Source organism: Ambystoma mexicanum, chromosome 5q, assembly GCF_040938575.1.
Source record: "Ambystoma mexicanum isolate Mex_15411 chromosome 5q, UKY_AmexF1_1, whole genome shotgun sequence".
Taxonomy (NCBI): Eukaryota; Metazoa; Chordata; class Amphibia; order Caudata; family Ambystomatidae; genus Ambystoma; species Ambystoma mexicanum.
This window is the reverse complement of record NC_090933.1, coordinates 659,660,844-659,686,357: the sequence shown is the minus strand read 5'-3', so window position 1 is coordinate 659,686,357 and position 25,514 is coordinate 659,660,844. Positions and strand designations below refer to the sequence as shown.

The 25,514-nt window shown below is 52.5% G+C and overlaps 1 protein-coding gene across 2 annotated transcripts in view; it reads left to right on the top strand.

The window, feature by feature from the left end:
- CYP7B1 (cytochrome P450 family 7 subfamily B member 1) overlaps positions 1-25,514 on the top strand; it is a 1,473,462-nt gene that overhangs the window by 261,644 nt on the left and 1,186,304 nt on the right. The window lies entirely within an intron of this gene.

Sequence of the window (25,514 nt, the reverse complement as noted above, 5' to 3'; positions counted from 1 at the left end):
ACTACATGGTTTGGGGTCTGACATCAGTGCCTCAACATCATGCGTGCAGTTGTTGAATGCATATGCAATGTTGTGCATGCCTCAGATATTCAGACATTGCAAATGATGCTCGTGTAAAGTATTCAGCAAATGTTCCATATGCATGGAGGGGCTGACAATGGGTTCCTTGCTTCACACACAGTCCCTCTTAATGCCCTATTTGAATACTTGTATGCATGTGGGTTCTGTAACGAATTGCAGGTATTCGTCCCTTATCCCCAAGGTGGAGCCCCTTTCTGTGGGTCTCAGGAGGTGAGCCCGCTCTTCAACACCTATGGGTCGAGGCAAGTGGCACATCCCTGTTAGAGACTCCCCTTTTGGGGACAAGGACTACCGTTACTGTGAGGAACTCCCTAAAGTACATCCCAAGAACACTTCTTTGAATATACCTTATGAAGATTGGTAAGAAAAAACATCAGTTTATGTTACTGTCATCAGGAAATTGTAAATGTTTTTTTCAATGAAAAAGCCCATTTATCTGGGCCGAAGAAGAGCATATGGAAGGAAGAAAAGAAGCCGACTAACACAGAAAGAGAAAAAACATTTGCTGGGGCAGTCCCACATCTATGTCACAAGTGACAAAGGAGGAAATTGAAACAGAGAGAAAACCTGTCAATTGCGAACTGGTTGGGAGGGCGATACGGAAGTGAAGCTGGATGCACAGCGTCTTGTGACGAAAAAGGAACGAGGAACATAATTCAAATTGCTGTGTCCTTGCATCACGAGAATGAAGGAAAGAAAGACAGAAGTGCAAAGTCCCGAAGCATTGAGAAAGGGAGAGAGACAGCAAGTGGTGGCATGACCACAACAAACTTGTGGTGGACCAGGGGTCCTCTCAACAATGCCAACACCACTCCACAATGGAAGGACGTAGATCCAAACGGTATAGAAGATACTGTCCGAGCATCCTGGACAATGACAAGAAGTAGCCAACCCCAAGCAAATAAAAGCCCAAGTGACGTTATCCCTACGGACAGCAGGTAACAGGGAAAATTGGAGACCCCAAAGGGGGGTGGAAAATCCTTATGGGACCAATTATTTTTGTCCCAGTAAAATCCAAGAAACTGTAATATTAAAGACCAGAGTGAATGAGAATCCTTGTGGGATCAACCATTCTCATCTCAGTGAAACCCAAGATACTGCAATATTAATGACCCGAGGAGTGAAGGAGAATCATTGTGGGATCAATCATTCTCACCCAAGTGAAGTACAAGAGTCTATTGGGACTGATCATACTCATCCCAGTGGAGAAACCTAAATAAGCAAAAGAACATCTTTAATTGAATACTCTGTCATATTAGTCAAAGATTAACCTCTCTCGGTAGAGAGAACCAAGAGAAACAGAATCAAATAATAAATGAAAAGAATTCTATGAGGGAAGAAGCCAGACCAAGTTAAAGTATTGAATGAGTTTTATTAATTGATCAAGAGTCGCCAGAGACTATCTGAAAATCAAGTACTGAGGAAGTTTGTCGAAAATAAACAACGCAGCCGAAAGGAGTCATTCTCCCAGTTTGAACGATGGACAGATTCTGTTAAGACATTCACTGACGACTGACGAGCACCTTAGTTTTGTTAGGAAGGGATGCCTTCTAATATAGGGAGAGAGAGAGGCATTTGTTATCCTTTACTTGATAAAGACAATGGTGAAATGTCCTATTGGAGTCTGCATCCTTCTTCTGATCGACCACAGTTCCTAACTAAGTTTGTTATTAATTAGTGTCATGGTGTTGTTTGTTTCTCCACCTTGTGGAGTACAAACATTTCTGGAACTAAATGTATGGGAACATATCCAAAGTCTCATGTTTATGTTTTTATTTAAGTACTTGTAACATGCCATGAGCCAAAAGGCAAACGGGCGCATATAAAAACAAGAACAAACAGCACAACATAGACCCTAAAAGCGAACAGGAGAAAAACAATAAAACACAATTCACAATAAAAGCACACAATTTATTTTGCATTTTTAAGGCACTTATAAATCAAGTAAATCATGTTTCAAAGTAATAACTATAAAAACAAACAAGCAAATCAGCTATACCAAGTCAAAACCAAACAATAAATCTGCAGAATTAAACCCGACCCAAACCAGGCTAAAACACCTCAGGTAAAAAAGAATGTCTTAAGGGAACTCTTAAAACATGAGAGTGAAGAATCCCAACTTAGCATACAAGGCAACTTGTTCCTAAGGGACGGGGCAATAAAATCAGAAGAGCATTTACCTGCCTTCTCCAAATTCCCACGAGGCATCAGGAGCAGATTACTCTGATAAGATCTCAACAATTGTGTAGGTTGATTCACCTGCAGCCTCCTTTTAAAGTAGGTTTGGCTTTGGGCAAATATGCATTTATGGGTAATGGAGAAAATCCTGAAATTCAGACGCTCTTTCACAGCATAAGCAATGCAATTAATTTCGAGCCGGTGTAATATGTTGTATTTTGTTAAGATGGGAAGCTATTCTTACTGCTCTGTTCTCTAGCACTTGGAGCTTTTCAATGTTTTCCTGAGCAGTACCAATAAGAAGACTGCCACAGTAGTCAATTTAGGACCAATTATAGAACGGACAAGAGTAGCACAGTTCTCTTTAGAGACAAAAGTCCTAATGCGACAGATTGGTCCTTCATAGACAAAATGGAGACAAAGAAGACACCCAAGGTTTTAACCTTAGTAAGAACTGAGATATAGCAACCATCAATGATAACATTCTTATACAGATCGGGAAGCTTGGAACATCTTTTGTGGGAACCCAGCATTAAGAGATCAGTCTTGGCATAATTTAAGGACAGGCAGTTATGAGCAATCCAGCTTTGAATCAAGTCAAAAACTGTGTTTACTGTGCGCGGAATCTGTGGGGTAATCACACGTACATTGAATCAGGATCTGTGTGTCATCAGCATAATTCATGTATAAAATATCCTGGTCATCTAAAATATCAAATAAGGGCTACATAAAAACATTAAAAGGAGTGGGTGACAGACATCCCTGCGGTACACCACAGAGAAGCGTGACAGGGGCGCTATAAAAGATTTAGAAAGACTCTTGCGGATCTGCCCGATAAGAACGATAAAACCCAATTAACAGCTTTTTTAGAAAGGGAAGCGGTGGACTGAACTCTATTATATAAGTAAAACTAACTTCTGGGACATTCTATTTACTGCTGAAGATTCACAAACCAGATAATCCTGGATGCCCAATCATCTCTACTATTGATACATTAGTAAAAGTGATAACTGGATACATTGAGTCTTGAAACCTTTGGCAGTAGATACTAAGAGGTCGATTCATGGAATAATTAGCGCGGCTCAAGTGGCCAAAAACGTGCGAATCGCAGTGCAAATGCGAAAATCGCACGAAAAGTAGCGCACATCGATTCATGGAAGGCCGTGCGCGAGAAAACCATCGGATGTGCGATAAAAAAGTGTGCGGCGCACGTTAGCGCACAGGCCATCTAACTGCGTGCGCCAGGTCACAGCGAAAATCGCACAGGCCACAGCGAAAATCGCACATAGCGCGGCGCACGCAACAAAAGTAGGCGGAACACGGGGCGTAACACTCGGAATGGGGAACAACTTGCCAAAATGTGGGCGTCACGGGGGAAGTACAGGGTAAAGGTGCGCGGAACGCCCACACGCTCGCCTACAACACGTATTCATGGAATAGAATAGGGCAAAAAAGCGCACGCTCAAACCAGCGCACAGGCACAAACACGACCGCCACAAGAAAGCAGGCGGTAGCGTCTCTGCGCCTGTAAGAAATGTGCGCCAAAAGGTGCGCCAAAAAATAGCACCTATATACTGCCATGATGAATGTCCCATACTGTGGCCCTCCAGGACAAATGACGTGCAAAGGGGTACCCACAAACACGGACACCCGCTGACAAAAAATACGTGTGTGATTATACCGGGGTGCGCGGGAAGTCTCACACGCGAATTGGCAGGGCATGTGAATTCCAGGGGTTTGCGGGAAGTTCCACACGCAATTTGTCAGGGTACGTGGATTACAGGGGTTTGCGGGAATTTCCACACGCGATTTGGCCGTGTACGTGTATTTCAGGGGTGCGCGGGAAGTTCCACATGCGATTTGGCCGGGTACGTGGATTACAGGGGTTTGCGGGAAGTTCCACACGCGATTTGGCCGGGTACGTGGATTTCAGTGGTGCGGGGGAAGTTCCACACGCGATTTGGCCGTGTACGTGGATTTCAGGGGTGCGCGGGAAGTACCACACGCGATTTGGCCGGGTATGTGGATTTCAGGGGTGTGTGGGAAGTTCCACACGCGATTTGTCAGGGTACGTGGATTTCAGGGGTGCGCGGGAAGTTCCACACACGATTTGGCCGTGTATGTGGATTTCAGGGGTGCGCGGGAAGTTCCACACACAATTTGGCCGGGTACGTGGATTTCAGGGGTGCGCAGGAAGTGCCACATGCGATTACAGCAGGGTACGTGTATTCCAGGGGTGCGCGGGAAGTTCCACACACGATTGGGCCCGTGCGAGCAGGGTACGCATATCTCAGGGGTGCGCAGGAAGTGCCACACACGATTACAGCAGGGTACGTGTATTCCAGGGGTGCGTGGGAAGTTCCACACGCGATTTGGCCGCGTACTCGGATTTCAGGGGTGCGCGGGAAGTTCCACACGCGATTTGGCCATTTATGTGTATTTCAGGGGTGCGCGGGAAGTTCCACATGCGATTTGGCCGGGTACGTGGATTTCAGGGGTGCGCGGGAAGTTCCACACGCGATTTGTCAGGGTACATGGATTTCAGTTGTGCGCGGGAAATTCTACACGCGATTTGGCTGTGTGCTCCCAGGTATTTCCTGTACACCCTCCACGGCCCCTGCAGGCAGCACACACCACAGGGGACTACCCTGCACACCTGCTCATGTCACCCAGCACCCCCACCCCCCAGCATCCAGGGGCACCCTCCACCAGGCCCCCACTCATGTCTCCCAACACCCCCACCCCCCAGCAGTGCAGGGGCAGCCTCCACCAGGCCCCCACTCATGTCTCCCACCACCCCCACCCCCCAGCAGTGCAGGGGCACCCTCCACCAGGCCCCCACTCATATCTCCCACCACCCCCACGCCCCAGCAGTGCAGGGGCAGCCTCCACCAGGCCCCCACTCATGTCTACCACCACCCCCACCCCCCAGCCACCAGGGGCAGCCCCCACCAGGCCCCCACTCATGTCTCCCACCCACCCCCACCCCCAGCCACCATGGGCAGCCCCTACCAGGCCCCCACTCATGTCCGCTATCACCCCCACCCCCTAGCAGTGCAGGGGCACCCTCCACCAGGCCCCCACTCATGTCCCCCTGCACCCCCAACCCCCAGCATCCAGGGGCACCCTCCACCAGGCCCCCACTCATGGCCCCTATCACCCCCACCCCCCAGCAGTGCAGGTGCAGCCTCCACCAGGCCCCCACTCATGTCTCCCACCACCCCCACCCCCCAGCCACCAGGGGCAGCCCCCACCAGGCCCCCACTCATGTCTCCCACCCACCCCTACCCCCCAGCCACCATGGGCAGCCCCCACCAGGCCCCCACTCATGTCCCCTATCACCCCCACCCCCCAGCAGTGCAGGGGCACCCTCCACCAGGCCCCCACTCATGTCCCCCTGCACCCTCACCCCCCAGCATCCAGGGGCACCCTCCACCAGGCCCCCACTCATGGCCCCTATCACCCCCACCCCCCAGCAGTGCAGGGGCAGCCTCCACCAGGCCCCCACTCATGTCTCCCACCACCCCCACCCCCAGCCACCAGGGGCAGCCCCCACCAGGCCCCCACTCATGTCTCCCACCACCCCCACCCCCAGCCACCGGGGGCACCCTCCACCAGGCCCCCACTCATGTCTCCCACCACCCCCACCACCCAGCAGTGCAGGGGCAGCCCCCACCAGGCCCCCACCCATGTCCCCCTGCACCCAGGTCCTCACAATCACCAACCATGTGCGTAATGGTCAGCCTCCACAGCCAAAAGGCCCTACCAAGTAACCCATTCACCCACATGGAAATGAAAATTACATGTTACACCCCCAACGTACATAAAGCAAATTGAACCTATGTCTGTCGCACACAATGGTTGCAAAAGAATTTGAAAACACCCAACATGACATGCATGAAACCAATGAGATGATACCACACAGTGAAGTATGAAAACAAAAATGTATTAAAAAAATATGAATGCAAATGAAATGAAACAAACTACAATGCCAATGAAAAAAAGAAAAGGTGCATGTCCGTCCCAAAAAATGAAAAACACCAAATCCAAAAAAAATGTACTTCAAAGTTACATTAAAAATGAAATCAATCCGACAGAAAAAAAATAAAATCCAAACACCATTGCTCCATGGAGAAGAAAAAATAAAATTAAAAAATAAAACAATCCAATGAAGAACTATGTACAAAATATCCAAGGGTCCATGAGCCCAACTGAACAAAGGAAACCTACAAAAAACCCTAACAAAAATGCAACTATATACAAAAAGTGGAGCTGTGTCCGTCGACTCCAAATCATAAGAATAAACAAATGAAACCTAAAACTAAAGAACTATAAAGAAAGGCGGCGGGCAAGTCCAGCGGCTCACTCCGTAGTGTTCCGGGCCAGGGCATCATCAAACTCCTCGTCTATGTCCCGGAGGCGGTCCTGTTCCATGGCCCCGAGGGTCCGCAGGGACAACGTCATCTGCTCCTCCAACCCCCCTGCGGATTGGCTCGAGGCACTCGGCCCGCCTCAGGGCCCTCCGCATGGAGTTCTCCGCCCTGACCATCGTGAGCCGCTCCTCTTCCGCCCGCCGCCGCTCCGCACCTATCTGCTGGCCCAACCGCAGCCACACGGAAGACACTTCCTGTCCTGGGTCCTCCTGCCCTCCGGCCGATGCCTGCCCCTCCGATGTTGATGGCCCCGAGCCATGATGCCTCCCACGTTGACTCTGCTGCTGCCTCCGACGCAACTGCCTCTGCCAGCACGACGGCATCCAGGCTGATGGAATCCACCGACGCCGTCGTGCACGTACCCTGCCTGATGATGCCGGCACATTCTCCATCTGCTGGGGTACAGTTGCTGTGGTGTCCACCCCTGCTTGACCTCCGACTCCCGACTGTGGCAGGGATGGGATTCCCACCGAGCTGGCTGCATAAGTCAGGGAAGGTCCACAGGGGGCCCTGGTGGCATCTGGGCCGGAAGACGGCAAGGAGAACTACTGGCGTATAGCCTCCACAGAGGAGGAGAGGGCCGCCAGATTGGCCGACACATGCAGGAAACCCCCGAACATGGAAGATCCCAATTGGGCCACGTCGGCACGGTGCTCTTCGTGATGATGTGCGTGCTCCTCCCGGTAAGCACGCACGTCATCACGAATTGCACCGCGCGCATCGCAACCCCAATCAGGACCTTCTCCATACGGACACGGGTCCCCTCGTCCGCAGGTGGAGGGGAGTCAGGTGACATGGACATCCCCTCTACCTGCGGACGGGCCTGGGACGGGGCAACCCTGCTGGTGCATGGTGGTGCACTCACGGGGTCAGGGACAGCGACATGCACAGGCCCCTCCACGGTGACCTGTGCTACCTCCTGCCCCTGGCCCTGGACTGCACCACTTGCACCAGCAGGGATGCCCCCACCAGGCCCCATGTGTGCTGCTGTGGCGGCCTCCTCCTCCTCTGTGGAAACCACCAACCTGGATGGCTCCTCACCGTCTTCCACCGTAGCAGGCCCCTGTGAGGGCTCACCCACCCCTTCCGCTGCAGCCGTGGGGGCATCCCCGCCGCCTTGCTCCACAGCGCCGTCTCCGCCCTCTTCTTCACTAGCCGCTGCGTAGAGGGAGACAAAGAACACAAGCATCAGGGTACTGTACAATGGTCCCCTAGACAGGAAGCAATAGCAGATGAGTACCACTGTCAAAGTACACTTCCATCATGTCCCTCCACAACACATGGGTCAGTCCAGGCAAAACACACACAGTAACAGGCATGGTGCATGCCATGGACATTTCCATACATGTCCAATGGACTCTTGAAACATACAATGATATGGAACTCACATGCATCATGGGTCATGCCTATCACATGCACACACTTCACCTCAGTCACATCCATCTGGCCCCATACACCCCAAACACAGTGGATACAAGGGTAACTAGGCTGCATCAGTGAATCTGTGCATTGTCACACACATGTGTCATGCATCCATGGCATCCACAAGTCACAGACACGCAGGTCAGGCACACAGACATGGCTACTATATATGTACCTGCCATCAGCACCCATCCCTCACCCCCACCCATGTCCAGGAACAGAGACTGGCATGCTCTCATGTCTAAAATCTGCATAGGGCTCCCCATGTGGCATTTAAACACATGCAACAACCATGTGGTTCACACATCACTGGTCGCACATGCATTACCATGATGTCCCTGCACGCATACATGCATACATGGCCTATGTCACACATACAGGCAAGTATCAGAGAACCAGCACACCGCAACATGCCCTGTCTCACACAGCAATGCTTGGACACTTACCGCTCAACTCCAGACGGGTCTCCCTCTCAAGGATCTGGGCATGGAGCGCTGGGCGTACGCGTTCCAGGACCGTCATCTGGATGGAACTCATGCGGCCCCGGCCCCCCTCCACGAGGCGCCGGGCCTTCACGAGGGTCCTGGACCTCAAGTCCTCCCAGCGCTTCTTGATCTTCTGGACGTCGCAGGTTGCCACCCCCTCCGCGTTGATGGCAACCACACAGTCGGCCCAGATCCTCTCCCGTCCTTCCTTGCTGGCGCGGGACGATCCAAAGAGGGCATCATACTGCCCCAGGACATGCTCCACCAGGACACCAACTTCGGTGGCAGTGAAGCTGGTGCCCCTCTGCCCCTCTGGCCTGGGGTTGCCACTGGTGCCAGATGTGGAAGTGCCCGACATGGCAACCCCAGAGGCAGGTGTGGGTGGGCAACTGGGTCCTGGGGCTGGGCTGTGGAGCAATGTAATACCAGTCGGGAGTCTTCAGTTCCAGCAGGGGTGGACACAGCAACTGGACCCCTGCAGATGGCTGATGTGCAGGCACCAAATGGCAGGGCACGGTGGCAGCAGGCAGACAGGCAGGCAGCAGCAGATGGCACGTGGGAGGCTGCTCGGGGCACTGGGGGGGCAGTAATTCGGCCTTCTGGGCAGGAGCGTGGTCTTCCGTGTGTTTTCGAGTGGCCAGCTTGATACGGAGTGATTTGGCACGTGAAAATCCTGCACGTCAGCGTGAAATTCGAGGAAAGGCCCTTAGCGCGTAAGCGCGTCAGCACGCATACACGATTCTATTGGACCAAAGGCCCTCAGCGCGTAAGCGCGTCTGTGACGTGACCCGCACGGGTGTTTCCCACACAGCACGTGATGACAGAGCACACGTGGAAAGACTGCACGTCAGAGTGTCATTGCATGTAATTGGACAGCACGTCAGAGTGTCATCGCGTGTAATTGGACAAAAGTGCGCGTACACGCGATTGGCCTATGTACGTGTATATCAGGGGTGCGCGGGCACTTACACATGCAAGTTCGTCAGCGCACCTGTATCCCGGGGTGCGCGGGAATTTCCACACGCTATTGGACTGGGTACTGGATTTCAGGGGTGCGCGGGTCACACGCTCGCCTACAACACGCGCAACGCATGAATTTGCGCGCTAACAAAATAACAAGCTCAGACCCAGGATGAACATACCGTTCCTAGCAGCAGTGGGCGTGGGCTACCAAAGGAGGAGGAGGAGGAGGATAGTCAGGGCCAGAATATTCACACCCAGAACCAGCCTTTTCGGGATGCCTGATGACCAGGTGTATGGGAGGTACAGGTTTCCACCACACATAATACTGGACCTGGTGAGTGAGTTGGAGGATGACCTCACATCACCCACCCTGTGCTCCCAAGCACTCAGCCCCCTGGAGAAGGTCCTCAATGTACTGCACTTCTTAGCCTCTGGATCATTTCAGCGGACAAGTGCCATAGTGGGTGGGGTATCACAGGCCACCCGGTCATGCTGCCTACACCAGGTCTTGAACACCATCACTGCACGCCCATCAGTCCGCAGGCACATATACCTGCCCAGAACACCTGCAGAAAGGCATGCTGCCGCCCTGGATTTTTACAGTGTGGCACGATTCCCCAAAGTGCTAGGTGCCATCGACTGCACCCATGTGGCTCTACGTCCCCCCAGGGCATCAGAGCACATCTATAGGAACCGCAAGCACTGGCATTCCATCAACGTGCAGGTAGTATGTAATGCCAAGGGAATCATCACCTCAGTATATGCCAACTATCCCGGGTCCACCCACGACAGCTTCATTTACCGAATGTCCACCCTAAGCCGGGACCTAGAAGCTGGGCGGCATGGCGATACATGGCTGCTTGGTGAGTATGAATGCCACTGCACATGCATGCATGTCAGATACTGAGCAAGGTCACAACCCCACCAATGATACCAATCACCACCTCCACATGGGACAGTGCCTACCCTCTCAGCCCCCACATGATGACGCCAATTCGGAACCCCACCACGCCATCCCAGGTAAGATATAACACAGCCCACATTACAACCCGGGACATAGTGGAGCGCACATTCGGAGTGCTAAAGTCACGCTTTTGCTCCCTTGACCGTTCTGGCGGGCAGCTGTTGTACGCTCCCCCAGTAGTGTGCAGGATCATAGTGGCAGCATGTGTCCTGCACAACGTTGCAACACGCCGGGGCCTGGCCGTGGACATGGTGGTGGCCCCACATCCCCAACCACATGCACAGCCGCTGCGCATGGGAGGGGAAAGGGCACGGGGGGAGGCAGCCCGTACACAGCTAGTGGCTAATTACTTCACATAGAAATCACACCCCTGTGGAGTGCACACTGCCCTGGCACATTCCATCTGACAATCAATGATGACTCAACCTGACACTGATCCTGAATGTCTGGAGAATCAACCGTGAAAACCATATCAGCCTGAGATTGTTCACCTGGAAGTGTTACAATGTGTGCATCCCTACCCACACAGACACCACCAAGGCAGTTTTGTGAAGAAACACATTCAAGCAGCTAAAATGAATACCCACTTGCGAAATGCAACAAGAGGACAGTGCCATGTCAGCCAACCCATCCCCAGCACCGCCACACGACACACCGTGCCATGTCATGCTATTTGCAGGTAAACAAAGTAATCCCCACAACATGACACTAGTGTCACAATGTACAGTGTCCCTAATTGAAACTTGCAACACCTGAAATGCTCACAGTAATGCAGGACCAACAACAAACTTGAGCAGGTACTACCATTAACATGACATCACAAATGTAATAAATTAGTAGTCTCACCACCTGGAAATGCCTGCACTCCCACCACTACCAATTGTGCAGTGTTGGCGCCATGTAGAGTTGTAGGTGCACTGCTGCCAACATGGACCCCATCTCCAAACTAGAGGGCCTTGTGTAGACATGAGGAAGGGACCTGCACATTGGGAGGTAGACACAGATGATGAGTTACACATCAATGCAACATGCAGTGTACAACACAACAGCAATATGCACTAGGAATGTATACACAGTATTGACTAGACTACCCACACATGTAGTGGGAGTCCAATGTCACCATGTACGTCAATGTCACTTGGGCACACCCTTTGCAAGCCCATGGAAACGCGAAGCAGGAGGGGGTGTGTGTGACTCAAACCCAAGTATCTGAACCAAATACATGACAAGCCTGCATGTGCCCAGCCACAATGCAGCGTATGCCCACAGGAACCACGGAAGGCAACAAATTGTCCCAAAAAAATTGGGAAAAAAATAATTAAAAATAAAAATAAAAATAAAAAAAGAAATCAAAAATGGCCATTGATGGGCCCGGGGGGGGTTGGGGAGGCCACCCAGGAGGTCCGAGGACAGGGTGCACACCAAAACCCACCTGTGTGGATCCTGGGAAAAAAAAACCTCCATGGGCTCATGGTCCACACGGCTACCCTATTGTGGGAGTATCACTGCTGTCGCTATTATCACCCTGTGCAGCTGCATCCTGTAACGCTCACCTGATTCCCACGGAGGCGCTGGTCTTGGCAGGAAGGTGTCTGTGACCCGAAAAGTGATGTGCAGGACTCTATTTGCTTCTGGGGCCGAACCTCTTCGCACTGTGTGTCGAACTCGAAGAGTGAGATTTCTGCAGGTGAAAGAATATGGGGGTTAATGATCTGGGTTGTTGAATGTCCCTCTCTCTCTCTCTTCCTAGCTTCTCCGTAGAGCCCCCAGGTCAACGTGCTCAGATGAGATAGGTGAATGCTGGACTCTCCATCTGCGTCTGGTGCAGGGTGCCGTTGCCAGTTCCTTCACTGGTGAAACATAGGCCTCTTGACATCAGATGATCGCTGCCGTCGTTAACTGCACGAGCGGTGAGTTTCCGGACACCTTTTTAGTCCTTGTAGTCTTTAGGTGCGTGGGCACGTTAATATAGAACAGGACTCTGTATAATGCTTTTTTCTATTTATCTTGCAGGGCTCTTGAGATAGGAGATGGTGTGAAGAGAGCCCAAGTTGGAGCCAGAGCCTTGGAATGAAGCGCTTGGAAATGCGTAAGTAAATGCAAGCGCTCTAACTGTCTCTTTTCCCTTGCAGCTGTGAGTTCGTGCTGAAGAGATGCTGGAAAACGCCGGAGTATTTGCAGGCATTTTATTGTGGCGAGCGCTATGGACGTGAGTAAATACCTGTCTAATGTCTCTTCTTTTGTCTTTCAGATGCTGGGTTGCAGCGTTGAAGAAATCCGGAATTCGCGGAGTGCCGGTAAGTAATAACAATGCTTTTGTCTTCACAGGCGGAGGTGCAGCGTGAAGAAATGTTCGCTGCCGATGGATCAGGTGAGGAAAGCGCTGCGTGTAAAGGTTGCCATGCTAACCTGTTGTTTCTTGTCTTTGCAGGTGCTGCTGAATACTGGATACAGGAGTGGTAAGTATTGTTCTTGCAGGTTCAGGATCGGAAGGAAGAAAGGCAGGAACAGACTCGGTGAGCGTTCTGCTGCAGATGCAGAATAACGCAAAGCACGTTTGTTCAATCGGGTGTGGTTTAAATAGCCTTGGAGTGATGAGGAATCTTCCTCCACGGCCCCGCCTAGGTAAGAAAAGAGTTCCAGTTCCAGAAGAGTTCCCGTGTTGTATCCAGGGAGTGGAGCTTGCCCCACCCAGGTAAGAAAGTAGTTCCTGTTCACAGAGGATTCCTATGTGGCTGGTAAGTAAGCAGCATGGTCTGCTGCAGGTAAGTCCACCCAAGCATCTTCATACATATTATGAGCCCGGTGCTTCCAGTGCCGGGACCGATGGCTTTGATGAGCCTGGTGCCACCGGCGCCAGGACAAGGTCCAAAAGGTCCCAGTGGGGACCGGCTGGTGCCTAAGATAACGGTTAGGGGCCTGCTTCCAAGGAGTCAGGAACAGCCCAACGTCCTTTGAAGCAGGCCCCTAACCGTTAGCATGGTCTGCTGCAGGTAAGTCCACCCAAGCATCTTCATACATATTATGAGCCCGGTGCTTCCAGTGCCGGGACCGATGGCTTTGATGAGCCTGGTGCCACCGGCGCCAGGACAAGGTCCAAAAGGTCCCAGTGGGGACCGGCTGGTGCCTAAGATAACGGTTAGGGGCCTGCTTCAAAGGACGTTGGGCTGTTCCTGACTCCTTGGAAGCAGTGATCATGACACATCTGGAGGTGGTTGCACTATGGGAGGCAGCCCACGCAAGGCCCTAGTCTGCTCCTCCATGGCTGCAAGCATGCGGGTGTGGTAGGTCTCGTTCTGGAGGATGAGTGTGCGGAGGTCCCCATGCAACAACTCACGGGATGCCCGGACCTCCGCCCTCGTTGCCTGCATCTCAGCTGAGAGCGTACGGGTGAGACGCTCCAGCTGCTGTTCTGTCCTTTGGTGTGTTGAAGCCTCAAGCTCAACAAGAGTCGTCCTGAGGTGAAGGAGCTCCTGCCTCAGGGCTTCCCTGTGGCCCTGGGACTCTATGGAGATGGCCTCCTGCAGAGTCGCCAGTGCCGTCCACCTGTCCCTGTTGGATGCCAACATGTCCTCCCTGTGTGACTGGCAGATGGAGTCGGTTGCCTGCTGTAGTCGCTCCATCAGCCTTTCAGGGGGGACAATGGAAGTGGCCACCCTATCCATGGCCTGAGCCATCATCTCGGATGATGCTGCCTATTGGGTTGCCATACCGTAAATGGATTGCTCCCATGCGGTATTGCCAGGTGGCGTACGGCCACCACGTCGGCGGGCACCACACCTGTCTGGGGCAAGGCGAACTGCGCCGGCACTGCCTGAGGCTGCAGGACCGCATTCCCCCTCTGATCTGCTGGCCCAGGAACAGGATCAGATGTCGCAGAGTGTGACCCTGCATCAGTAACCACCAAAGGCGTAGCTGCCAACACTGACATCCCCATTGAGGGTTCTGACCCTGGTGCAGGTGGGTGGGACAGAACAGAATCCCTCCCTGGAACACTCACCTGCGATGTCACATAGGTCTCATGATCCGAATCAACACCTGAGTACAGCTCGGGGGAGGTGCAGCCAGAGACACCCCTTGAGAGCACGACCTGCAGCACTTGTGGGTTCTCACCCACCACCACACCACGTCCCTCACTGGTGGTTGGTCGGCCCTCGGACCCCTCCTGGGTCTGCACCATCTCCACAACCCAAGCAGTATCAGGTGCGTCTTCCCCTGCAAAGACATAAAAACAAAGAAATGGAAACAGGCATTAGCACCATGGCACACAATGAGGGCTGAGAAGCAAGAGAACCAGTACTTGATTGACACATGTCCCACATGACTAAAACCCTCCCATGCATGCACCCTCACTGCATATGAAGGGCAGGCAAATGGCACACACTGATGACACCAAGATGGAAGATGAACACATTTTCTGCATGCTGCCTGGCAGTGGCATCACACATTGGCCTGTGATTGCCAGGTGAAACGCACATGCCATCACACAGATGGCATGTACCATTGCTATTGAGTGAAGATGGAGAGGAGGGCAGCACCTATTCATTCAGTCCAGTTCCCGCATGTAATAGCTTTTCTAATTCAAACAGGTCATATTTTTCACCTGGAGCTGCCAGTCCAAAATGGTCCAATTGCACAGGGACATGTGTGAACAAATGATATCCAGGTAACAAAGTCACTCCACTTTACCATAGCCATGTCAGACATGTGACTAGAGGACTGCGAAATGCCTAGTAAAAGTGGTGGAATGCAAACAATCTGACTGAATGAACAGTGAAAAATAAGCAACAATGTTGTGGCAAGCTGACACTTCAAGGGCAACTGGCGTGCAGTTGGGCTAGATGTCTACTGTTGGCAGAAGGGATACTGCTATGGCCAAATGCAGCTGCGCAGGATGTATTGCATGAAGCACATGGCTGACCCATACGACTCAGACGCACACACTCTCACCTGGCACACAAACAGAAGCATGTGGAGTGAGTTCCATGTCTACTACTGGAGACCCACCTCCAGTCACTAGAGTTGCGGCATGACTTGAGGCCAGCTTACTCTTTGCCCTGCGCTTTAGGTCATTCCAGCGCTTATAGCAATCATTGGCTGTGCGCCTCACGATTCCAAGGGCACTTACGATGTCCACAACGGTCTGCCAGTGTGCCTGGCGTTGTGCAGGTGTGGTCTTGGATCCTGCAACAATGACCATCTCGTTATCATGTGCGGACACATACTCGACAAGTGCATTCAGTTCGTCATCCGTGAAGCTGGGCTTCCTCGACGGGCCGGACTGTGTAGCCGTGTCTGGGGCATCAGCCTGTGCCGGACGAGCACTCTTCCTCTTGGAAGTTGGTGGGGATCCTGAGTGTCCTGCGCCGCTCTGGACACTAGGGGCAGGAGCCCTGGTGGACTCTGTATCAGGAGTGTGGGATTGCACACTCAGCATGGGAGTTGGTGCAGGCATTGGCTCAAGTGTAATGGTGTCAGGGGGAATGTCAGCAGGATGGACTAGGACCGACACTGTCCTGGCTGGGTGTGTGAGAGCTGGGGTGGATGGAGCCGCAGCTGCCCCTGCAGCCTCTCCGCCCTGCCTACTTGGGGCAGCAGATGACCTTGCTGCCCCAGATGCACGTCGCATGATGACATCAATGTGCACCAGCGCACGTGTCATAGGCCTGCTGACCTAGATGTCAGCCAAGGAGTCAGCCAGGTCTGGTGCCACAATGGGCTTGTCCAACAAGGGCTGAGCATGGATGGTGTCAGCCACATCAGCCTCAACGGGAGGGGGGGGATTATGGGTGCCCTTAACTGGTCCTCCACACATGGGGGACAGGCTCACCCTGCAAGTAACGACCACGTCCCCTACCGGATCCACCACGGCCACCACTTGTGGCTCTTCCACCTTTGCCACCCTTACGGAATCCTCGCCTCCCAGCCATGGCACTGATGTTAATGTGCGTATGGGAGTGGCTGTAAATAATTGTCCTGGGCAATTAGGGGTCAAAGGGGTTGGGTACCAGATGGTAATTGTACCCTAGTGCTCTAGCAAGGCTGAATGTAACCCCTGGGGAAAGATGACGGGTCACGCTACGCACAGGAGCCCCAAAAAAGGGAGATGACGTGCACGCAACCCCTCCTAGGCCACGTGTGCAGAAAGAAAAGCCTGCACTACGCTGTGGCACCCAGTAACACAAGAATGAACGTATGCGTGTCACACGCAGCCTAGAATGACCTCTGAAGGGGTAGGCTACACACGGGGCAAGCACAGATGTTAGATACGTGAGTGACTCACCGTCTGCCAGGTAAAAGAGCGTGATAAAGGAGCGCGTTTGGTTGGCAACACCCCCGCCAAAAGAAGATTCGTACGCTGTTTGAGGAGACAGGACAACAGTAGAAGGGAACACTGTTTGAGGGAAGAGGCCGAGGTAAACCAGTAAAAGAGAAAAAAGAGAAAAAGCTGTCAGAGGTAACAGGGAATACGAACTTGAAACGCTGTGAAGTAAATCGCGTGTGAAACGACAAGAAGTACAGAATTCACCTACTCGCTCTCCACGAAAAGCACGTACAAGGAAATGGTGTTCTACACGTACCTTTTATACAGACCCACACGTCCAGCGTCACTTACGTGGCGTGTACGCGCTAGGGCAATTTCCACCAATTACATGCTTTGTCACTTCTGCGTGTAGGGCCATTTACACCAATTACACACTTTGTCACTGCCGCGTGTACGCGCTAGGCCCATTCCCACCAATTACACGCTTTGAAAAATTGGACACTCGGACGTGTCTTTCATTTTTTTCACACGCAACATTTTCAAACGTGTGCCCAATTCAACGTGCATGTGACTTCATAGACGCGCATACGCTGGCGACGCGTTTACGCGCTAAGGGCCTTTCCTCGAATTACACACAGACGTGTTGGATTTTTCACGTGCCAAATCACTCCGTATCAAGCTGGCCACGCGTAAGCACACGGAAGACCACGCTCCTGCCCAGAAGGCCGAACAACTGCCCCCCAGAGCCCCGAGCACGCTCCCACCTGCCATCTGCTGCTGCCTGACTGCCTGCTGCCCACGTGCACTGCCATTTGCTGCCTGCACATCAGCCAGGGGTGCTGTTGCTGTGACCACCCCTGCTGGAACCGAAGACTCCCGACTGGGATTCCATCGCTCCACAGCCCAGCCCCAGGACCCAGTTGCCCACCCACTCCTGCCTCTGGGGTTGTCATGTCGGGGCAAACACCATCTGGGACCACTGACAACCCCCGGCCAGAGAGGCAGAGGGGCTCCAGCTTCAGTGCCACCGAAGTTGGTGTCCAGGTGGAGCAAGTCCTGGGGCAGTATGATGCCCTCTTCGGAAGTTCCCGCGCCGACAAGGAAGGACGGACTCGGATCTGGACTGACATCGTGACTGCCATCAACGCGGAGGGGGTGGTAGTCCGCGACTTACAACATGTCAGGAAGCGCTGGGAGGACTTCAGGTCCAGGACCCTGAACAAGGCCCGGCGCCTCTTGAAGGCAGCGTATGCCAAGGGGCGCCGGGGCCACTTGTCGGAAGAACAGATGAGGGTCCTGGAAAGCATATCCCCAGCGCTCCACGTCCAGGTCCTAGAGAAGCAGACCCGTCTGGAGTCGAGCGGTGAGTGTACATGCATCCTGATTGTGAGCAGTGCGTGTGGTAATTATTCGGTAGTGTGCAGGTTGCACATCTGTTTGTATGGGGTCGAGTATGGGTGGGGGTGTACACGGCCGTGGGGCTGACACATGCGAGGGCTATAATGTGTGAGACATGGATGGTGCTTGTGTGTGTAGGCTTGCATGCCAAATGCAGTTTTGTGGGCGCACATGTTTGGATGAATGTGTATGTAAGTAGACATGTCCGTGATGTCACGCATGTATGTTGTTTTCGGCTGCATGTATCAGCACTGTGTACATGTGCATGTGTGTGTATTTGACAAGGGTGCAACAGTGATGCAACATGGATGCATGTGACAGCGGTATGTGGAAGCCTGATTGGCAGATGTGACATGGCTGCCCTTCTGAACAGTGCGACACTTGGCAGAGGTGTACACATGCATGCAAGTGTGGTGGTGTGTGTACATGTGTGGTGCACTTCCTGTGTTGCATGTGATGTCGGGCTCACCTTTGGCTGCTCATGCTGTTGTATGTGTAGGGATGGAGGTGGCAGTTGCGATATGGCTGTGGTATGGCTCATGTGTACGAGTTGTAATGACGTGTGTTGGGGATTGTGATGACATGTCTGAGGTTTGCCAATGCCACTCATGTGCAACTGTCATGTGTGTATGTGTCCATTGTACAGTGCCCTGATGCCTGTGTTTTGTTTCTCCCTGTCTGCAGCGTCAACTGATGAAGAGGGCGGAGAAGGTGCTGTGGAGCACAGCGGCGGGGATCCCACCGCCAGCCGGAGACGCAAGGCCCAGGTCCCCTCCCGTGTTGTCATCTCGTCGGGGAGTGAGGAGTCCGGTGCCGCGTCCCAGGCCGCAGCTGCCAGGGGGAGGTCCAAGAGGCGGAGGTTGGAGTTGGACTCCTCGGCAGCAGAAGGGGCAGCTGGGACCCCACAGGGCCCAACAGGAGAAGATGGCACGGAGTCATCCATGTTGGTGGGGGGTTTGGTGGAGGAGGAGGCCGTGCAAGCACCAGAGACGGGGTCTGGAAGCGGGGATCCCACTGGTGCTAGTGGTGCAGTGCAGGACCAGGGACAGGAGGCAGCACAGGCTGCCGAGGAGGTGCCTGTGTGCAATCCTGTCCCCGATCCTGTCCCTGCATCATCTTGCACCAGCAGGGATGCCTACGTCCAGACCCGTTTTCAGGCAGGGGATGAGCTGACGTCAACTGGCCTTCCTCTGCCTGCCTCTGCCAGCGGACGTGGCTATCCAGGTCCGGGTTGAGCCTGTCTTTTCATGGAGAGACTGCACGTCATCTCGAATGGCTCGTTGACCACGTCAGCCTGCTGGGACAGGCCACCCAGGCCGGATTCCTCCGTCTGATGGGGCTTGCTCCAACCCCCTCCTCAACTGGACCCCCTCCGCGCCAGTCGTCCTCTGTGCCATCTTCCCACCCATCAGTCACCTGGGTGCCCTGTGGAGCTGCCTCTGACGGTGCGGCCAGGCTGGTGGAGGAGGCATCCCTGCCACAGTCGGGAGTCGGAGGTCCAGCAGGGGTGGCCACATCAACAACTGCACCCCAGCCGGCGGAGGATGTGCAGGCAGCAGGAGGCAGTGCACGGGCAGAGGCACAGCAGCAGCAGCAACGTGGTGGGAGCCATGAAGGCTCGGGGCCTTCAACATCGGAGGGGCAGGCATCGGCCGGAGGGCAGGTTGACCCAGGACGGGGTGTGTCTTCTGTGTGGCAGCGGTTGGGCCAGCAGATAGGTGCGGAGCGGCGGCGGGCGGAAGAGGCACGGCTCACAATGGTCAGGGCGGAGAACTCCATGCGGAAGGCCCAGAGGCGGGCCGAGTGCCTCGAGGCAATCCGCAGGGGGTTGGAGGAGGACACGGCGTCGTCCCTGCGGACCCTCGGGGCCATGGAACAGGACCGCCTCCGGGACATCGAACAGGAGTTCGATGATGCCCTGGCCCGGAACACCACGGAGTGAGCCGCTGGACATGCCCACCGCCTTTGTATATAGTTCTTTAGTTTTAGGTTTCCTTTGTTTGTTCTTATGATTTGGAGTCGACGGACACTGCTCCACTTATTGTATATAGTTGTATTTTAGTTAGGGTTTTTTGTAGGTTTCCTTTGTTCAGTTGGGCTCATGGACCCTTGGATGTTTTGTACATAGTTCTTCATTGGATTGATTTTATTTTTCATTAGACTTTGACCAACATTTTTTTGGATTAGGATTTGGTGTTTTTATTTATTTTAAACGGACATGCAGCTTATCTTTTTTTCATTGCCATTGTAGTTTGTTTCATTTCTTTTGGATTTATTTTTTTTTTAATACAATTTTGTTTTCATACTTCACTGTGTGGTATCATCTCATTGGTTTCATGCATGTCATGTTGGGTGTTTTCCCATTCAATTGCAACCATTGTGTGTGACGGACATGGGTTCATTAGCTTTATGAACATTGGGGGTGTAACATGTAATTTCCATTTCCATGTGGGTGAATGGGTTACTTGGTAGGGCTTTTTGGCTGTGGAGGCTGACCATAACGCACATGATTGGGGATTGTGAGGACCTGGTGGAGGCTGCCCATGGTGCCTGTGTGGTGGGGGTGGTGGGAGACATGAGTGGGGGCCTGGTGGAGGGTGCCCCTGCACTGCTGGGGGGTGGGGTGATAGGGGACATGGGTGGGGGCCTGGTGGAGGGTGCCCCTGGTGGCTGGGGGGTGTGGGTGGTGGGAGACATGAGTGTGGGCCTGGTGGAGGGTGCCCCTGCACTGCTGGGGGGTGCCCCTGCACTGCTGGGGGGTGGGGGTGGTGGGAGACATGAGTGGGGGCCTGGTGGAATGTGCCCCTGCACTGCTGGGGGGTGGGGGGAGACATGAGTGGGGGCCTGGTAGAGGGTGCCCCTGCACTGCTGGGGGGTGGGGGTGGTGGGAGACATGAGTGGGGGCCTGGTGGAGGGTGCCCCTGCACTGCTGGGGGGTGCGGGTGGTGGGATACATGCATTGTTGATCAGTAGTGCAAGGTGACATGTGGGTTGGCTGGGGGGCATGCCCATGGTGGATGGGCTGCCTGTGGACCATGAGCAGGGGTGCAGGGTAGTCCCCCGTGGTGTGGGCTGCCTGCAGGGGCCGTGGAGGTTGTGGAGCGTACACCTGGGAGGACCCACACGGTCAATTCACGTGTAGTACTCCCCACAACCCCTGAAATACACATACCCTACTGAAATCGCGTGTGGAACTTCCCGCGCACCCCTGAAATAAACATACCCTGCTGGAATCGCGTGTGGAACTTCCCGCGCACCCATGGAATACACGAACCCTGCTCGCACTGGGCCAATTGCGTGTGGAACTTCCCGCGCACCCCTGAAATACACCTACCCTGATGAAATCGCGTGTGGTACTTCCCGCGCACCCATGTAATACACGTACCCTGCTCGCACTGGGCCAATCGCGTGTGGAACTTCCCGCGCACCCCTGAAATACACGTACCCTGCTGAAATCGCGTGTGGAACTTCCCGCGCACCCCTGGAATACACGTACCCTGCGGAAATCGCATGTGGAACTTCCCGCGCACCCATGGAATACACGTACCCTGCTGAAATCGCGTGTGGAACTTCCCGCGCACCCCTGGAATACACGTACCCTGCTGAAATCGCGTGTGGAACTTCCCGCGCACCCATGGAATACACGTGCCCTGCTCGCACTGGGCCAATCGCGTGTGGAACTTCCCGCGCACCCCTGGAATACACGTACCCTGCTTGCACGGGGCCAATTGCGTGTGGAACTTCCCGCGCACCCCTGAAATACACGTACCCTGCTGAAATCGCGTGTGGAACTTCCCGCGCACCCCTGGAATACACGTACCCTGCTGAAATCGCATGTGGAACTTCCCGCGCACCCATGGAATACACGTACCCTGCTGAAATCGCGTGTGGAACTTCCCGCGCACCCCTGGAATACACGTACCCTGCTGAAATCGCGTGTGGAACTTCCCGCGCACCCATGGAATACACGTGCCCTGCTCGCACTGGGCCAATCGCGTGTGGAACTTCCCGCGCACCCCTGGAATACACGTACCCTGCTTGCACGGGGCCAATTGCGTGTGGAACTTCCCGCGCACCCCTGAAATACACGTACCCTGCTCGCACTGGGCCAATCGCGTGTGGAACTTCCCGCGCACCCCTGAAATACACATACCCTGATGAAATCGCGTGTGGAACTTCCCGCGCACCCCTGAAATACACGTACCCTGCTTGCACAGGGCCAATCGCGTGTGGAACTTCCCGCGCACCCCTGAAATACACGTTCCCCGCTTGGCGTTTGCTGTTTGCCAGCCCGGTGAACTGGTCCAGGGTTAGCGCAGCCCTTTGCGATGATTTAGCGATTTTGATGGCTTTTCCTTGCGCGAGGGCGTTCTTGGGGGCGTTACTGGCGCTGCTGCAGGGTCGCTGCGATTCTCTGCGCCACGGCTGGTTTGGGAGCCTAAAATCCATGAATACGCTGTGCGCGGAAATCGGTTTTAGCGCACGTGCCTGGCGCAGACAATCGCACGCGGACACTCTGCGCCAGCCGCTTGCGACACTTTTCTGCGAAATTCTATGAATTACCCTGTAAAACTGTTATAAAGGAGACAACACATTTACTCAGGAAGATTAAGGAGATAAGTGTATACATCCTAAAGAACGACTGGCAATGTTGGCTGTCACCTCTCTCTATTGCAATAGTGCACATGAAATAGAATAGCTGCTTGCTAGAGAGTCCTGAAAAAAGTGACCCACAAGATGGACACATCAGTCAGAGCTATCACAGACCTCATGATATTCGTACTTGAACACAAATGTTATTTTAATGGGCAACACTTGCTACAGAACATTGGAATAGTAGTGAGCACACAAATGGTGCCTAGCATGTGAACTGGTTTATGGCAAACCTTAAGTAAGCAAAATCAAGGATACTGCTAACGAGCAGGTGATACATAAACATTTTCATGATTTGGACAGATAGTGAACATTCACTTAAACTTTTGCGAGTCGATCGCTAGCTTCTACCACCAAATTAAATGTACCTTGGATTATTCCATGAGGAGCATGCACATTCTGGAATTCACCATCTCTGTTGGAAGGAATTGCCAGCTGGAAATAGCTGTATACAATAAATCTACAAATAGGAACAGCTAAATGCACAAGACAGGATTCCATCCTAACCACACAAAAGCCAGGCAATAAAGTACCAACATGCATGCTTCAAAATGCAGAGAAGGGACAAGCTACGTATTTCACTTCACAAATCCTTTCTGCAAAACAGACACTCAGCCTGACAAATCGACGGGAAGTTTGATCATGCATTGAAAATTCCAAGAGAGAATGTGCTACAATACAGAGAAAGCGCAACCACAGAATGAGAACAACTAAGTGGTCACCTTTCATACTGCAGTAACACACTAAACAAAATTGATTAGGACCTACAACCAATGCTCAGCGAGGACGAAGAACTGTAAGACTGTTTAGTGAACTGTGTCCTTGATTACATATAAGCAAATAAAAAATCAAGCACAGTTTCTGACCAGAATTGCCTTTTTTAGTGGATCCAGACCAAATTCGACCTGGAACATACCCATACAATATGAGGAGTTTTAAATCCTTGCAACCCATCTGCACTGAATCGGTTATAAAACACCACATACATGAATTATAAAGTCTCACCGGAGTTACATCTGAAAATTAAGAATTGTCCAATATGACCGAAAATATTTTACCATATGGCCTAGTTGACCGAATTTAGGCTGTACGAAATGATTGCAAAACCAAAAATTCGGTTGGTCAACTAGGCCATACGGTTCTATTATAGCAAACAAGGGGACTGAGGTTTGGGGGGTGTCCCCCACTCCCCTTGCTTGCTATAATATAAACGGGGGAGCCAGGGGTGTCCCCTGCTTCCGCGCTATTAGAAGCAGGGGACTTTTATTTAAAAGAAAACCCAGAGAAACTGACCCTGCAGCGTCAGTTCTGACCTGCGTTGCAGGGACAGAACTGATGCTGTAGGGTCAGATGGAAAACGGATGCTGAAAGGTAAGTGGGGGGAGGAGAGGGATGCATTGGGTCGGAGGAGGGCATGGATTAGTTGATTTTGGCTGCAGCAAAATTGAGTTTGCGACAAAGTGGACTACGGTCAATTCCAGCGCAAACAATTATGCCACGGTCAAATCGTACCAATCCGCAAATAGTCTGGCACTTCATGCAGGATGGACATACACTGACCAACATAGGAATACAACTGTTTGAAGATGCTCTGGGCCTCATCACGAGTTTGGCGGTAGCCCTTAAATCTGGCAGTAGCACTGTTACCGCCAGATTTAAGGGTCCACAAAATCACAGCTTCGGCTGATTTCCCCCAAGCTCTGAGCTGGGGGGAAATCCTCTGCAATTTTGCCGTTTCTTGGCACTTTTACCGCCGGCGGGAAATCCGCTGGTGGTAAAAGCGCAAAATTTCCCCATTGAGCCCAATGGGGAATGGGGAATTCCCGAATGGGCTCAATGAGGAATGGGCAATACCCATTGATCTACCTACATACTGCCAAACCCGTCATCTGGCGCTAATAGCATGGGTTTTGGCGGTAGGGCTAACGTCATCGCTATTAGCGCTGGCATTACCGCCCAGCTCGTGATGAGGCCCTCTATCTTAAAAACATGGTTTTGAACAGAAATGTGGGTTTCATATCTCATTATGGTGAACTCCAAAGCCACGCCCATCAGGCAACAAAACATTCAAACATGGGCAATGTAACCCTTTGTTTCAGGTGCTGGTAATTATACTCCCTTGCCAAGACACAGAAGTCACACAGCACTTGCCCATACCAAATACATTGACAGATCACTATGCCTAGCAGCGTAAAATGTTTTTTGAAAAGTAGGAAGTGTTAGAACCACAATAGTTATTCAGTATTGGACATTCAGAAAAAAGTTCATTATTGGTGCAGCGTTTTTTAGTGACGCAGTTGTAACTGAAATGAATAATTCACTATAGCACATGCTTTCTCTGCCTTTCTAACACCCCACTCAAAGTGATTTTTAACATGATCAGAAATATACATACGGTTTTAGAAAGCACTTCTCAGATGTGTGGGAAAACACACAAGGCTAGACGGTTTTAACTATTTAAATGCATGCATCTTTTTAAACACTGCATTATTTCTAACTGCTCTCTCTTCAAGACCATGGGTCTGCAGTGTGGATTTACAACTAGATAATAAAATCCCAAATCTTCAAACGCTAAAGTTGTATTCAATTTCATCACCATATTTTCCACCAAAAGTTGTGTATGACTTTTTTTTTTTTTTAAACGGTACCAACGTGGTGATAAACCTTTGCCT